The sequence below is a fragment of the Triticum dicoccoides genome, chromosome 1B (assembly GCF_002162155.2).
Source record: "Triticum dicoccoides isolate Atlit2015 ecotype Zavitan chromosome 1B, WEW_v2.0, whole genome shotgun sequence".
In the NCBI taxonomy this organism is placed as follows: domain Eukaryota; kingdom Viridiplantae; phylum Streptophyta; class Magnoliopsida; order Poales; family Poaceae; genus Triticum; species Triticum dicoccoides.
The window spans coordinates 318,516,786-318,531,815 of record NC_041381.1 but is presented as its reverse complement, the minus strand read 5'-3'; positions in this window follow the sequence as shown (position 1 = coordinate 318,531,815).

Sequence of the window (15,030 nt, the reverse complement as noted above, 5' to 3'; positions counted from 1 at the left end):
GCCGGACAACAACACCGACCTTGTCGAGACAGCTCAGCGTGCGAGGAAGACCCGGACTCAGCCAGTCATGAGGCGTGCCTTCGTGGGCTGCATCCACGGGGAGGAACTTTCTGGATCTGAAGATGGGGGTGAGACGGTCATCTTCTCAGACGGTGACTCATCCGCCAGCTCAACAGATTCATTGTATCAGGTACAAGACGGCGCACTCAGGGGCTGTTCCGATGGCATCAGTATTTCGGACCCCGATGAGCCGCCAAGATGGGCCGAAATCTTCATAGCTGGGACTCAGCCCGGTTCAAACTCTACGACAGCCGCAACAATCACGTCCGGATCAGGAGCAGCCGGGGCAGGCGGCCCCGTGCGCCCACTGGCTCAGGTGCTGATGGATCTCATGGACAAGCTTACGGCCCTGTTAACCGCTACGGTTATTCCTGCCTACAAGGATGAGCATGACGCAGCGGTAGCGCAAGTGCGTGAGGAGATAGCTCAGGCCAAGGAGGCTTTGGCAGCTGAGGATACTAGACTAGCTGCAGAGCGGGCGGCTCTCGACGCCCAGGCACAGCGCTTGCAGTCAGAAGCTTACCAGCTCACGATGAGCTTAAATGCATCCAATGAGGTAATGAGGGGGAGGCATCAGAAAACGCAGTCTCGTTTACCTCTGAATTACGACCCCCGGGTTCTCTTTGCTACACCCGGAGCTGGCCCTAGTAACCCGCCAGAGGCCGATCGGCTTATGACAGCCGGAACAGGAGGACCGGCTCAGCCTCGGGATATGGTGTCGCCTCACGTGAGCATGCCACCGCCGCGTTATGTGCCGATTCCACCGGGTCACTTTTCCAACCCCATGGAGAATTTAATCGCAGCTTCAGCGCGCTTAGCGGCTCTTCCTATGGAAGGTGATGACCCAATGGCGGTGGAAACTCGGAGGGTCAAAGAGCTCCTCCAGACAGCCCTGGCTCAGCAGGAGACCTATTCTTACAGCCAGGACAGGATTCACTCAACTCCCCCGCCCTGGGTAGCACCACCTCGCCAGAACCGGAGCCCGAGTTACAACACATGCATGGAGTCGGAAGCTTTGTCAAGCAATGCCCAACGGCGTAACCAGCCCGGGGGCTATAACCCGGCACAGGACCAAGTACTTCAGGAGAATGATCACCCGGAGTATCCAATGACATCTGTTGAGGCGGGAGTAGCCACTAGAACCGGCGGTGTCCCTTGCCTGGGCCGGCTCTGCGCAATGTACGTCTGCCCAAGGACTTCAAGGGACCTCGAAAGGTACCGAATTACACGGCTGATTTACAGCCTGAGGCGTGGATCGAGAGTTATGAGATGGCCATGGAGTTGCTAGAAGTCAGTGATGCGGCAATGGCTAAATATTTCACCATGATGTTAGATGGAACAGCCCGGTCGTGGCTGAAAGGCTTGCCACCCAATTCCATTAGCTCATGGGGCGAGTTAAAGGCCTGGTTCATCCAGAACTTCAAGGACACCTGTAAACAATCTATGTCGATTGTGGACTTGATGGATTGCAAGCAAGAAGAAGGTGAATCCACCACCCATCGGGTACGCCGGGTCAAGGAGATAATTCATTCCTCCGATAAGATGGACGCCGGATCTGCGGTTCTTATGCTGCAGAAAAATTGCCATTTTGAGCCGCTGAGGCATAAACTGGGGCGCCTTAAGCGTGACCTCACAGATATGGGTACGCTGATGGCAGCTTTAGTCAAATACGCCGATTCCGATAGTACCAAGGATCCCGCATCTGACGATGAGAAGACAGGGAAGGGAAAAAGGAACGGCAATGGACAGGGTCAGCAGCATAACCCGGGGAATCAAGGCGGCAATAAGTATAAGGCGGACGGTAACCCGGAGTTTGTGGCCAATGCCAACGTATGAGGTAACAATCCGAGGCGTAAGGGTAAGCCGTCACGATCCGGCGGGTGAGGCCCATTGCTGGAGCAATTACTCAATGAGCCCTGCCCGAGACACGGCACCCAGGAGCGGCCGGCCACACATCTATGGAAGGATTGTGCAATCATGAAGGCGTTTAAAATTTCCAACACCTTCGACGGCGGTCAAGGGTCTGGTGGCGGCTCAGGGGCCGGCGGCTTTCATGGCCCGGGCGGCGGTTCAAATTCCGGTTTTCAGGGGCATCTAGGTGGTAACAGTCAGCAGCAGTCTGGTCAAGGTGGACAGCAGCAACAACAGTCGGGTTATCAAAGCCATCCGAAGCAGTTGAGTGGTGGACAGTATCACGTGTTTACCACTAGCTTGTGCAAACGTGACCATAAGGTTCATAAGAGGGTTGTGAATTCCGTTGAGCCGACAATCCCTCGTTATTTAAGGTGGTCAGAGCAGCCCATCATATGGAGCAGGGAGGATCATCCTCCGCGGGTCGATAACCCAGGTCAGTTGGCTTTGGTAGTGGCGCCTCAGGTTGGTGGGTATAAGTTCACCAAGGTCCTCATGGATGGGGGTAGTAGCATCAACATCCTTTACTACGAGACCTTTCAGTGCATGGGGTTGACTGATAAAAATCTGAGAACATCCAACACTGTTTTCCATGGAGTTGTCCCTGGTAAGTCGGCTTACCCAGTTGGCAGGATTGAGCTGGAGGTGGCTTTTGGAGACGAACATGACTCCCGAGCTGAGAAGTTGATGTTTGAAGTGGTCAAGATTAGGAGCCCATACCACGCTCTGTTTGGACGGCCGGCTTATGCTAAGTTTATGGCCCGACCATGTTACGTTTATTTGCAGCTCAAGATGCCGGGTTACAAGGGCACCATCACTGTACATGGCAGTCGTAAGGTAGCATTGGAGTGTGAAGAAGGTGACGCGGCTTATGCTGAGTCGGCCTGCGCGGCAGAGGAGCTCAAATTTTATCAAGATAATGTTGACCCGGCGGACATGACATCCCTGAAGAAGCCAACTACAGAGCACGACCCGGCGTTGAAGTTTAAGTCGGCAGCTGAGACAAAGCTTGTTGATTTTACCCCGGGTGATTCTTCTAAACAGTTCAGCATCAGTAGCAACTTGGATCCTAAATAGGAAGGCACGCTCATCGAGTTCATCCGTGAGAACCGGGACATCTTTGCATGGAAACCTTCTGACATGCTGGGTGTACCGAGGGAACTCGCTGAGCACACTCTCAATATTGATCCAAAGTATAAGCCGGTCAGGTAGTTTCTTCGCCGTTTTAATGAAGAACGACGGAAAGCTATTGGGGAAGAAGTCGCTCGGCTCTTAGCGGCCGGGTTTATCATTGAAGTTTTTCACCCGGAGTGGTTGGCTAACCCGGTGCTTATCCTCAAGAAGAACGGCACCTGGCGGATGTGTGTGGACTACACGGACTTAAACAAGGCTCGTCCGGCTGACCCTTTAGCTCTCCCCATATTGATCAAATTATTGATGCTACGGCGGGTTGTGAGCGTTTGAGTTTTTTGGATGCCTACTCCGGTTATCATCAGATTAAAGTGGCAGTTGAGGACCAGGAGAAGACAGCTTTCATCACTCCGTTTGGAGCCTTCTGCTATGTATCTATGCCATTTGGGCTCAAGAGTGCCCAGGCGACTTATCAGCGGTGTGTGCAGAACTGCTTGCATGACCAAATTGGGCTTAATGTCCATGCCTATGTGGATGACATCGTGGTGAAGTCCAGAGAAAAGGAGACTTTGATATTTGACTTGAAGGAGACCTTTGATAATCTCCGGGTTTACAAGATGATGCTTAAACCGGCCAAATGTGTCTTTGGTGTTCCTGCGGGCAAGCTCTTGGGTTTTCTGGTGTCCAACAGAGGCATCTAAGCTAACCCGAAGAAGATTAAGGCGATTACCTCCCTGGCTAAACCGGCGTGCATCAATGATGTTCAGCGACTGGCGGGTCGCGTTGCCGCCATAAGTCGATTCATAAGTCGGCTCGGTGAGAAAGCCCTCCCATTGTATCAGGTGATGAAGAAAACTGACACTTTTGTTTGGAGTGAGGCCGCTGATGCTGCTTTTGAGGACTTAAAGAGACAATTGTCTGAGCCGCCGGTTCTTGCGGCTCCAATTAACAAAGAGCCTTTGCTGTTATATGTGGCTGCCAATTCACGAGCCGTCAGCGTTACCATCGTGGTGGAGCGTAAGGAAGCCGGTAAGGAGCATCCGGTTCAACGACAGGTTTACTACATCAGTGAGGTGCTCATTGAATCCAAGCAAAGGTACCCGCATTGGCAAAAGCTTGTTTATGGGGTGTTCATGGCAAACCGGAAGTTGAAGCAGTATTTTCAAAGCCATCCTATAACTGTGGTAAGTTCTGCTCCTTTGGGAGACATTATTCAGAACAGGGAGGCCACAAGACGAGTCGCCAAGTGGGCTATTGAGCTTGGGCCTCATGGCTTGAAATACATGCCCCGGACGGCTATTAAGTCTCAGGCCTTGGTAGACTTCATCAATGATTGGACAGAATTGCAGGCCCCTGAAGAGAAGTCGGATAACACGTATTGGACTATTCACTTTGACGGGTCTAGGCAGCTAGAAGGCTCGTGGGCTGGAGTAGCGTTAACTTCCCCTCGAGGTGACAAATTTTGTTATGTACTCCGGCTTATGTTTCCCTGTACTAACAATGCAACTGAATATGAGGCATTACTCCATGGTCTCCGGATGGCTAAGGAGATGTACTTAAGCCGGGTACGATGCTTGGGCGACTCAGATTTGGTGGCTCAGCAAGTGTCAGGCAAGTGGGATTCCAAAGACGCCCTCATGGCGGCTTATCATCGTGAGGTAGATGCGGTGGCTGGTCACTTCACGGGTTATCAAGTGGAGCACATTGATCGAAGGAAGAATGAGGCGTCTGGTGCTTTAAGCCGGTTGGGATCCCAACGTAAGCCGGTGCCGCCCAACACCTTTCTTGATGTGTTACATAACCCTTCTGTCAAGGTGCCTACCGAGGAAGACTTAGCAGTGCCAGACCCGGAGGCACAGCTGGTGGCGGCTCTTCATGTTATCCCGGATTGGACGGTGCCTTACTTGGCTTATATGACCCGGGGTGAATTACCGGAGGATGAGACATTGGCGAGACAAATCGTTAGGCGCTCCAAATCCATGACGATTGTTAACGGCGAGTTACATCACCTCAGCGTCACCGGGGCATTTCAACACTGTGTATCACCTGCAGAAGGCCAAGAAATACTCCGTGAGATCCATGAAGGAGTTTGTGGCCATCATGCCGGGTCAAAATCTCTCGTGGCCAAGGCTTTTCGTCATGGTTTCTATTGGTTGATGGCTCATGCTGATGCAGAGGACCTGGTCAGTAAGTGTGATGGATGTCAAAAGTTCTCAGGACGAGCTCATGTGCCGGCTCAAGAGTTAAGGATGATCCCAATCACCTGGCCGTTTGCAGTCTGGGGGCTTGACATGGTCGGACCTTTCAAAAGGTCTAAAGACAAAAAGACACATCTGCTGGTGGCAGTAGACAAGTTTACCAAGTGGGTTGAGGCAGAGCCGGTCAGTAAGTGTGATGCAGCCACGGCGGTTCAGTTCATGAAAAAGGTGATCTTTCGCTTTGGTTTTCCACATAGCATCATAACTGATAATGGCACTAATCTCTCTAAGGGTGCCATGGAAGAGTCCTGTCAAAGAGAACATATCCGGCTTGATGTTTCGACTGTTTCTCATCCTCAATCCAATGGTCAAGCAGAGAGAGCTAATCAAGAGATCCTGAAAGGCATCAAGCCCCGGGCTTGGTCCCCTTACAGCGGACTCCGGGTTGTTGGGTGGAGGAGTTACCCTCCGTGTAAGGAGCATCAACACTACGCCTAACAGATCCACAGGATACACACCTTTCTTCATGGTTTATGGAGCAGAGGCGGTCCTGCCAAGTGACATCCGGCATGACTCACCCCGAGTGGCGGCTTACGTTGAGGCGGATAACGAAAAGGCTCGTCAGGATGCACTTGACTTGTTGGACGAGGAGCGAGACTTGGCAATAGCCCGCTCGGCGATTTACCAGCAAGACCTGCGCCGCTATCACAGCCGCCGGGTTAGGAGCAGAACCTTTCAGGAAGGCGACTTGGTGCTTCGGCTCATCCAGGATCAGTCTGATATGCACAAGTTATCCCCACCTTGGGAAGGGCCCTTTGTGGTCAGCAAGAATCTGCACAATGGGTCATATTATCTCATTGATATTCGAGAGCACAAGGACTCATTTAAATCGGAGGAAGAGACCCGCCGGCCGTGGAACATAGCTCATCTCCGGCCTTACTATACTTAAGTTTCTTTTTTAAAGATACTTTTTATAATGTACATATTATATAAAGCAATAAAGCAGGATCTCTGTCCTTTTTTCCCATAAAGAAATGTTTCATGTTTTCTTTATCAGGTGATGGACACTGCCAACAGGGGACGGATCATATCTGAATCCGGCTTTCCCTTTGGTCCGGCTTATGATCATATCTGAATCTAGCCTTGGTCACTTGGGGGCTTCCTGTTCAAACATAGGTTGTATTCGAACCAAAGAGAACATAGCTGTCGATACCCACTTGATCGGCATATTGCCAAACCCACTTGGGGGCTTCCTGATCAAATTTGAATCATAGCTTAACCACTTTGGGTCTGACGTGGATCGTATTCAAATCAGCGTCATTAAACAACTCTTATGTTCACCTGGGGGCTTCCTGTTCAAACATAGGTCATATTCGAACCAAAGAGAACATAGCTGTCGATACCCACTTGATCGGCATCGCCAAAGCCACTGGGGGCTATATGATCGTATCCGAAACTTAGCTTAACCCCTTTGGAACGGTTTTCTGATTGTATTCGAATCAGGAGCATGTGAACATTTGCAAGTATGATTATTCTCACTATCATTAAAACCTCCTTGAGGAGATGGTTCTTGATCTTTCCGGTTTTATATTAGTTACTTCAGGTTCTAACAAGCGCCAGGTAAAAACTTATATGAGCCGGAGAGGTTATCAAAAAGGGTCGCAGGTATGCTGTTATGGTTATGTTTTAACTAATCATGAACCGGCTTATACATGTGATTTTTGATCATGGCCGGGTTATCAATATTTTATAACCCGCTGGTGCAGTGAATCGTCCAGAAAAGCCTTGTTTGTTTTACGTGCAGGTTAAAACAGAGCAAGGTGAAGGATCAAGGAAACATTTGATTAACATAAGCACGATGAATTTAGTATTGGCGGCTTAACAAAAGCAATAAGTACCATAAGGCATGACAGGCATTAAGGAGTTTTTTCTATCCTATTACAAGACTCCCCGAGTCTGAATAAGTGAAGCATTGTTCTTTGCCAAGTTATAACCTGGCTGGCGGCTCATTCCTCCGGCTGGCTTGATGACTCCGGGTTATCCTTCCCCGCCTCTCCTTCGGTTGTTGTGTCCTGGAAGGTGGACGAGGCCTAGTCAATGCCGCTCAAAGCTTCAAATTCAGCTTCATCATCTATTAAACTGGCCGGGTCCACTTCAGGGGCAAAGGTATGCTTACGCGTTGGAGGGAGCAGGCTGACTTGGTCATATGGGACATTTGGGATTCTCCGGTTCTCGCTATCATAACCCGGCGAATACTTGGTGAGATCAGTATCCTCCCCAATGAGAGTCGCTAGAGGGCGTACGACTTTAACACAGGCAGTGAAGTCCTGTTCGCCAAAAGCAGTGTCGTCCTCCTTAAGACTTGGGTATCCAAGAGAGAGGTCAGCAAGGTCAAGCTCTGGCAGCCATGCTTTTGCCCGACTCAACGCAGCCACGGCTCCGGCTCTCGCGGATGCTTGTCTTAAGTCTTGAATGCGTTGAGGTAGCACCGACAGATGTCTCAACACGTCTTGCAGGAGCCGGGGAGAGGTATTTGATAAAGCCACAGCGGTCAACGCACGCTGTGACCCAGAGTACAACTGCTCTACCAAGGTGTACACTGCCTTAAGCTTGACAAGCATATTTTCCTTCAGATTGGTACTCCTGGGGCCTGCATGTTCACAGGTATAACAGTAAGCCGGAGGCGACTATTACGATGACTCTTGAAGGATTACAATATTTATGAGCGGCTTACCAAAGATAGCTGAGACCATTTGGGATATGTGCCGTTTTAAGTCGGACAACTCATTTGTTGCCTCGGCAAGAGATGCCTCCGCTGTTTCAACCCGGGTCACCAGTGAAGCCCTCTCATCAACCCAAGCCTTCTTTTCCGATTCAAAATTTTTCTTCAGCTTCTCTTGTTCAGAGACACTGAATTCAAACTTGGAATTCGCTTTCTGAGCTTCGAGCTCTTGGGTTTTCAATTGGCTCTTCAAATCAGCAATCTTCGCCTCAAATTGACTTAGTGGCCTGCATTGACATCGGGTTATGGTAAGAATTTTGGTAAGATAACATTTAAGTCCCAAGTATTTTACAAGTAAAGATACTTGGCACTTGGGGGCTAATGTATGTTTAAAGAATTTTTTAGTCTATTTTACCAAGTCACACATATTAAGTCTCAAGCACTTTACAAGTAAAGGTACTTGACACTTGGGGGCTAATGTAACCCAAATTTAAAGTTTCATGTTATCTCCGGGTTAAACATATTCAAATTAAACCGGACAAAACTAATAGCTAGCAGATTATTAAGTCTACAGCATATTCATTCATAAGCAATAGACTTGGGGCCTGGTACAGTAAGTAAGATTCAGAGTGAAAGCTTAAATTTTACCTCTGATTTATGCTGTATTTGCTTCACCATGTCAATTTCCAGGTCACGACTACTATGTACTTGGTTCAGATAGCCCGAGACTATATCACCAATACTTAGGTGAGAGTAATCAGTGATGTCTTGTTTGGACTTCCGGCGCTGGGCAAACTCTTCCTTGGCGGTGCATTGGGCAAGGGCAGTAGGCCGGCCCGGTTCAACATACTGGCTCTTCACAATTTCAACCTCCGGGTCAACCGTCTTGGCCGGGCTAGGAGTTTCCGGGTCATCCGAGTTGTGAATCACGTCTTCTACAGGCGGGTCAGAAGTTGGCTCCGGAATGTCAGAAGCCGGTTCAGGCGGTGGCTGTTGAGTGGAGCTGTCTAGAACGGATGAGTCAAGCACCGGTTCAGTAACCACCGGGTCTTGGGACGGCTTATTCTTCTTTGCCCTCTTGCTGGGCTTTACTTGCAAGCTGTCAATCAAAGTGGAAGGATAAGTATCAAAGTATAAGTATGGGTAAACTCAAAATAAGAAAGGATATATTACCCGGGAGCCGCTTAGAAAGCCGGCATGTTCGATTGCATCGACTCATCAGAAGAAGGAGAGGTATCCTGATAGTTGGAGTCAGATGAATTGAGAGGTTGGCGAATCAAACCCATCAAGGGTAAAACAAAATGTAAGTCAGAGATAACCTCGGTCCGACGCTTCCTGGTTACGTCGGGTAAGCCGGAGGAAAGCTCTGCGTCCTAGTTGGCCCGAGTCTGTCGCCGGTTCTCAAGCTGCTGTTGCTTCAAAAGAAATTGAGGATCTTGGTAAGCGAGAGGGTGTGAAAATCTTACTTTCCAGGTCACCCTTCAGATTCTTTGTGTTGGCAAAGGCTCTGAGTCGGAGGAAATTATAGTTACCTCTTCGCTCGCTGCTTGACTGTTCCCAGTATCCTCCTGAAAGGATCAAATGTCAGTAAGGAAACGGCAAAGGAGTTAAAGAAAATCAAAAAGATTACCTCTTCCTCATCTGGAAGAGTCGTCCAATTTAAGCATATCAGAGGCGCTGGGTTTCTTCTTTTTAGAGGTACCCATCCTGGCGGCTTTCCTTTCGGTCTTCTTGGCTGCCCGGGCCAGTTTTGCAGCCTCATGGTCATACTTGACCTTCCAGAAGTTGTCATTGGCCTGTGGGAAAAGACAAAGAATCATAAGTACCAGAAGGTAACATATTAAAGAGTATTTGTGAAGACTAGTAACTTACTGCAGGAGCCGGATTCTTCTTGCAGAAGGGAAGCAAACTGAAAGTATTACTAGTTACAGTGCCTTCCTTCAATAGTGATTGGACTGTAGCATCTACAACATCGTCTGGTAAGTCCTCAGGACTATGACGCAATGAGTCGTCCTTTTCGCCTATGTAAGTACACATTAAGCCGGAGCGGCGGCTTAATGGTAGTATCCGCCAGGTGACCCAGACCCGGACCAAATCAATGCCAGTTAGCCCGTTGCCTAAGAGGGCATTGATCTTTCTGATGGTGGGGTTATGAGGTAGGCGCTCAACAGCAGTTAACTTGTCCGCCAGATGGTGATTGGACTCAAGACGCAGGGCGCGAAAACCGAGCAGAGGCTTCTCGTTAGCCGTACAGGTGTCTTGACAATAGAACCACGTCTGGTTCCAGTCTTTGGGGTGACTCGGCAACTCAGCGTAAGGAAAAAGGCTGTCTCTTCGCCGCTGGATTGAGATGCCGCCAAGCTCAAGACTAGGCCCGTTGGCGCGTTCATTCTGCCGGTTTAAGTAAAAAAGCTCTCTGAATAGCAGCAGACTTGGTTCCTCTCCTAAGTAAACCTCACAGAAAACTTGGAAATTGCACAGATTGGAGATGGAATTGGGTCCAATGTCTTGAGGCCTCAGGTCAAAGAAATCCAGAACTTCCCTGAAGAATTTTGAGTCGGGAGGGGCAAATCCCCGGTTCATATGGTCTATGAAAACTACTACATCTCCGTCTTTGGGTTGAGGTATCTCCTCCGACGGGTGAGGGGCACGATAGGACATGACCTCCTTTTTTGGCAGATGGCCAGACGTTACAAACTCGGCAAGTTTGCTTTTGGTGACTGTGGATGGAACCCAGTTGCAAGTCACAGGGGCCTTAGCCGCCTTAGGAGCCATAACGGCAGCGGCCTACGACAAAGTAAAAAGTTCCGGTTCAAATTTAACCCGGGAGAAATATTCAAATTTATTTAAAATAGTGGTTTAAGCAAGGGGCCTAATGATATAAGGGTGATTATGCAGTAAAGTTTAAACCGCTATCAGGATCAACAGTCATTCAAGGATTTTTAAACCGGACACCTAGACAGTGGTGATAAAGTAAGTTTTCCAGAAGAAGCTTTCCGGGTGATAGAAACAAGTTTCATGGACAACAGCTCTTATTATGGATCAAACTATTGTTTTAAAGGCAAAAATATCTAGACCTAAAAACAGGGCAGAGAAGTTCATGCATTCAAAGGAGGTTTCCAAACAAGAGAAATGAGATCTATTTCTATACAAGATCAACACAAACAACTACCGCAGTGTTTCTGCAAGGTTTTTACAATCTAAATAGGCCATGGAAGTGCAAACTAGCAAGGATCTGCATCGGGCGGTGATGAACCCGATGAACTCAGCAGAGCTTCAAGATAGATCTAAGAAAGGGGAAAAAGGGAACTCACGGATGAGGATGAACTGCGGAAGCTCGCCGTCGATCTCTGGTTACAGTCAGGTTGATGCAGCGGCTTGAGTCGATGAAGACGAAGGGAGTCGGTGGTAATGGCGGCGGAGCTTGAGAGGCAGAGAGGAGAGGAAGAAGACGATTGAAAGAGTAAAAGGAAAAGGATCCAAGTCGTGGCTATTTATAGGGAGGAGATAACTGAAACGGTGCGGGAAACGAGGAGATAACAATTATTATCCAGTGGCCCTGACGCCTCGATTTTCGGAACAGTCAGTAAAGAAGAGATCCGTTGAAGGATTCGGTGGAATAAAAAATGAATTAAAGGAAGGATGACGTCACGCCGAGTTAAAACGGATCCAGAAGATGACGTCATGGCGGGTTAACAAAATGTCAGGACCCCGACTCAATGCCACATCGATCTAGCATGTAACACCTCATATCACTTTGCGTCCTCACGCACGGTATTCCCACGGGTGTCGCCTTACCTTTGCCCGGGACCGTTTGCGCCTTTTGGCACACGTATATGACAGTGTCGCTAGCATCCATATGATAAGGAGCCCGGGCTGACATGGCTAGTCGTAAACCCAAAGTGGCACAAGCTTACAGGGACAGGCATCCATGACCCAGCATCGAACGTGTCGGTCATCAGCGGGTGAATCCAGGCTGTAGCACTGGGCTAGCAGGACTCTGGTATTCATCGCGTGACATTTCCCCGAAGGGACAGACACAGGAACGAAGAAGGACACATGCCGGCCAGCCTAAGTGTTCCGGAGCAGTAGCAAGCTACCATGGCTCGGTGGAAGCACTAGGAGACATTTCCCGGTAAGAGAGGCTACTAAGAATAAACAACTAGATAGTCAGATCCCACACATACCAAGCATTTCAATAACATACACACAATATGCTCGATATGTGCAAACACAACATGGCATCACAACATGACTCTACGACTCAAGTATTTATTCAATAGGCTCCGAGGAGCGAGATATTACAAACAGGGGTCTCACGACCCAACATTCAGAGCATACAAATCAAAACACAAGCGGAAGCTATCATGTCTGAGTACAGACATCTATGAATGAAAAAGGCTGAGAAGCCTGACTATCTACCAGATCCTGCCGAGGGCACAAGATCGTAGCTGAGGTAACAAGCTAAACGTCGAAGTCCACATGGAACTACTAGCGAGACCGAAGCCTCTCTGCAAAAACATAAATTAGGCAAACGTGAGTACAAATGTACCCAGCAAGACTTACATCAGAACTAACTACATATGCATCATTATCAACAAAGGGGATGGTGGGGTTTAACTGCAGCAAGCCAGCTTTGACTCGGTGGCTATCCTAAACTACGACTGCAAGCAACTCTTTTGAGGTGGCGCACACGAGTCCACATATTCACCATATCAATACACCACTATGGATCCGCTCCCGTCTCCCTACGAGAACGCCATCCATAGCACTCACGCTCATCTTGCGTATTTTAGAGTATCCACTTTCACTTGTCTATGAACTGATATAAGCAACCCAGAAGTCCTTTTCCGCGGACACGGCTATTCGAATAGATGATGTTAACCCTGCAGGGGTGTACTTCTTCATACATGTTTCCACCACTTAGCGTCTGCACACGACATGTGCTCGGCAGACTTCAAGCGAAAGCCGACGTGGGTGTAGACCACGACCTACCTAAACACTCAAGTCTCTAGTCCAGGTTTATCGCCTATTCGGGTTCCATCCATGAGGAGATCTGGCCGGAGTTTCGCTCACAGCCCCAAACGATGTGAACAGGGTTCTGTGACACCAAACGGGCGCCCGGTATACCCGGCCACGTGCCTACCGCATCACAGCCCACCCCTACGGTCAGCGCTGTCCACGGCCTCCAGCATACTACAAACACCAGAAACTACTTGCAACTCCTGGACAGAGGACTAGGGTGAATAAGAAGTCGAGCGGGGTCATATTTCAGGGCCCAATGTATGGTAGTAGCTGAATCATGGATCACAAACATAGAACTCAGTTCCTGAGGACGGCTGCAATGAGACAACCCACCATGTACTCCTACATGGCCTCTCACTGCTACCTTTACCAAATCGTATTCACACACTTAGCTCACACACAGTAGGACACGTTCACACACCTCTGATTCATCCCCGATGAATCAGACCTGACTCAACTCTAAGCAGTAGCAGGCATGACAAATAAGCATGAATGAGTAGGCACAACAGGGCTCAAACAACTCCTACTCATGCTAGTGGGTTTCATCTATTTACTGTGGCAATGACAGGTCATGCAGAGGATAAAGGGGTTCAACTACCGCAGCATGTAACAGTTGTATCGTTGTTGACCTAATGCAGTAAAATAGAGCAGGAGTGAGAGAGTAGGATTGTATCGGAATGAACAAGGGGGTTTTGCTTGCCTGGCACTTCTGAAGATAACATTGAGTCTTCATCAGTGTCAACGATCACAACGTCGGAACATCGTCTACCGGGAGGGAACAGATACCGGCAACAAAGAAGAAATACAATCAATGCAATGCACAATATGATGCATGCTCATGACATGGCAATATGAATGTGTTTTGAGCTAATGCAACTAGCAACAGATTAAATGAAGTTGGTTTGAATACAAGATTCAAATTCAAACTCCACATGTGGTTATTTAAATGCCATTTAATTGAATTGTCCTAAACAGTGGTAATAAGCTGTTCTAGCATGCATGAAAATGGTACAGATGGATTCCTTGAATTTTTCTGATAATTTTTCATATATAAATTATTTAATTTGGAGTTACGGTTGAATTTCTATGATTTATTGAAGTTTAGGGCATTTTCTGAAATTCCTGAATAATAATAAATCCAGAAAACACTATTACTGCGTCAGCATCACTTCACAGTGACGTCAGCAAATCAACGGGCATTGTCCAGGTCAAATCTGACCTATGGGACCCACATGTCAGCTGCACAGTGATTTAACAGAGTTTAATTAACTTAACTAAATTGTTAGTCGGGTTAATTAAACGGTAGGGCCCACCTGTCAGTGGCCCTAGGCCTGGGTTAGCGGGGTGGTTAGGCCCTAATGACCGGCCACGTCGGATTCGCCGGCGGTTGGACGACGGCGACGACCCAGAGCGGCGGTGGCTCGCCGGAGTTACGCCAGAGGCGACGGATCGACGCGCCAAGGGCACCAGGAGGTAGCCCGTGCCCGTGCGCATCTAGGGGGACCAACGGGAGGTGCGGGGGTGGCCGGGGTTCGCCGGAGTGGAGCCCGAGGCGGCGGCCGGAGCTTGGGCGAGCTCGGGTTCGAGGCCACAGCGGCCTTCGCGATGCGGGGTTAACACCTACGAAGTCTACGCGGTGCGGCGAGAACGTTGGACGCATGCCCGGGACCGAATGGTCACTGAAGCGTCATCGACGGCGAGCTTTGGCGGCGGCGCTTGTCGGGTGAGGGAGACACGGCGGCTACGGCATCAAACGAAGAGGGAAAGAGGGGGAAACGATGGCGGAGCTCACATGGGTCGCATAGAGATGGTCAGTGAGCTCGGGGAAGCGACGATGGTGGTGAATCGACGGCGAAGATCCTCGGCGGCCGGCGATGGGGGAGACGGCGTGGGCGGCGATGCAGGGCTCCCGTAGTCGAACGGGCTGGCGTAGCCGATGCAGGAGACGATGGCGGTTCTTCTGGGCTTATCGACAGGGCGAGG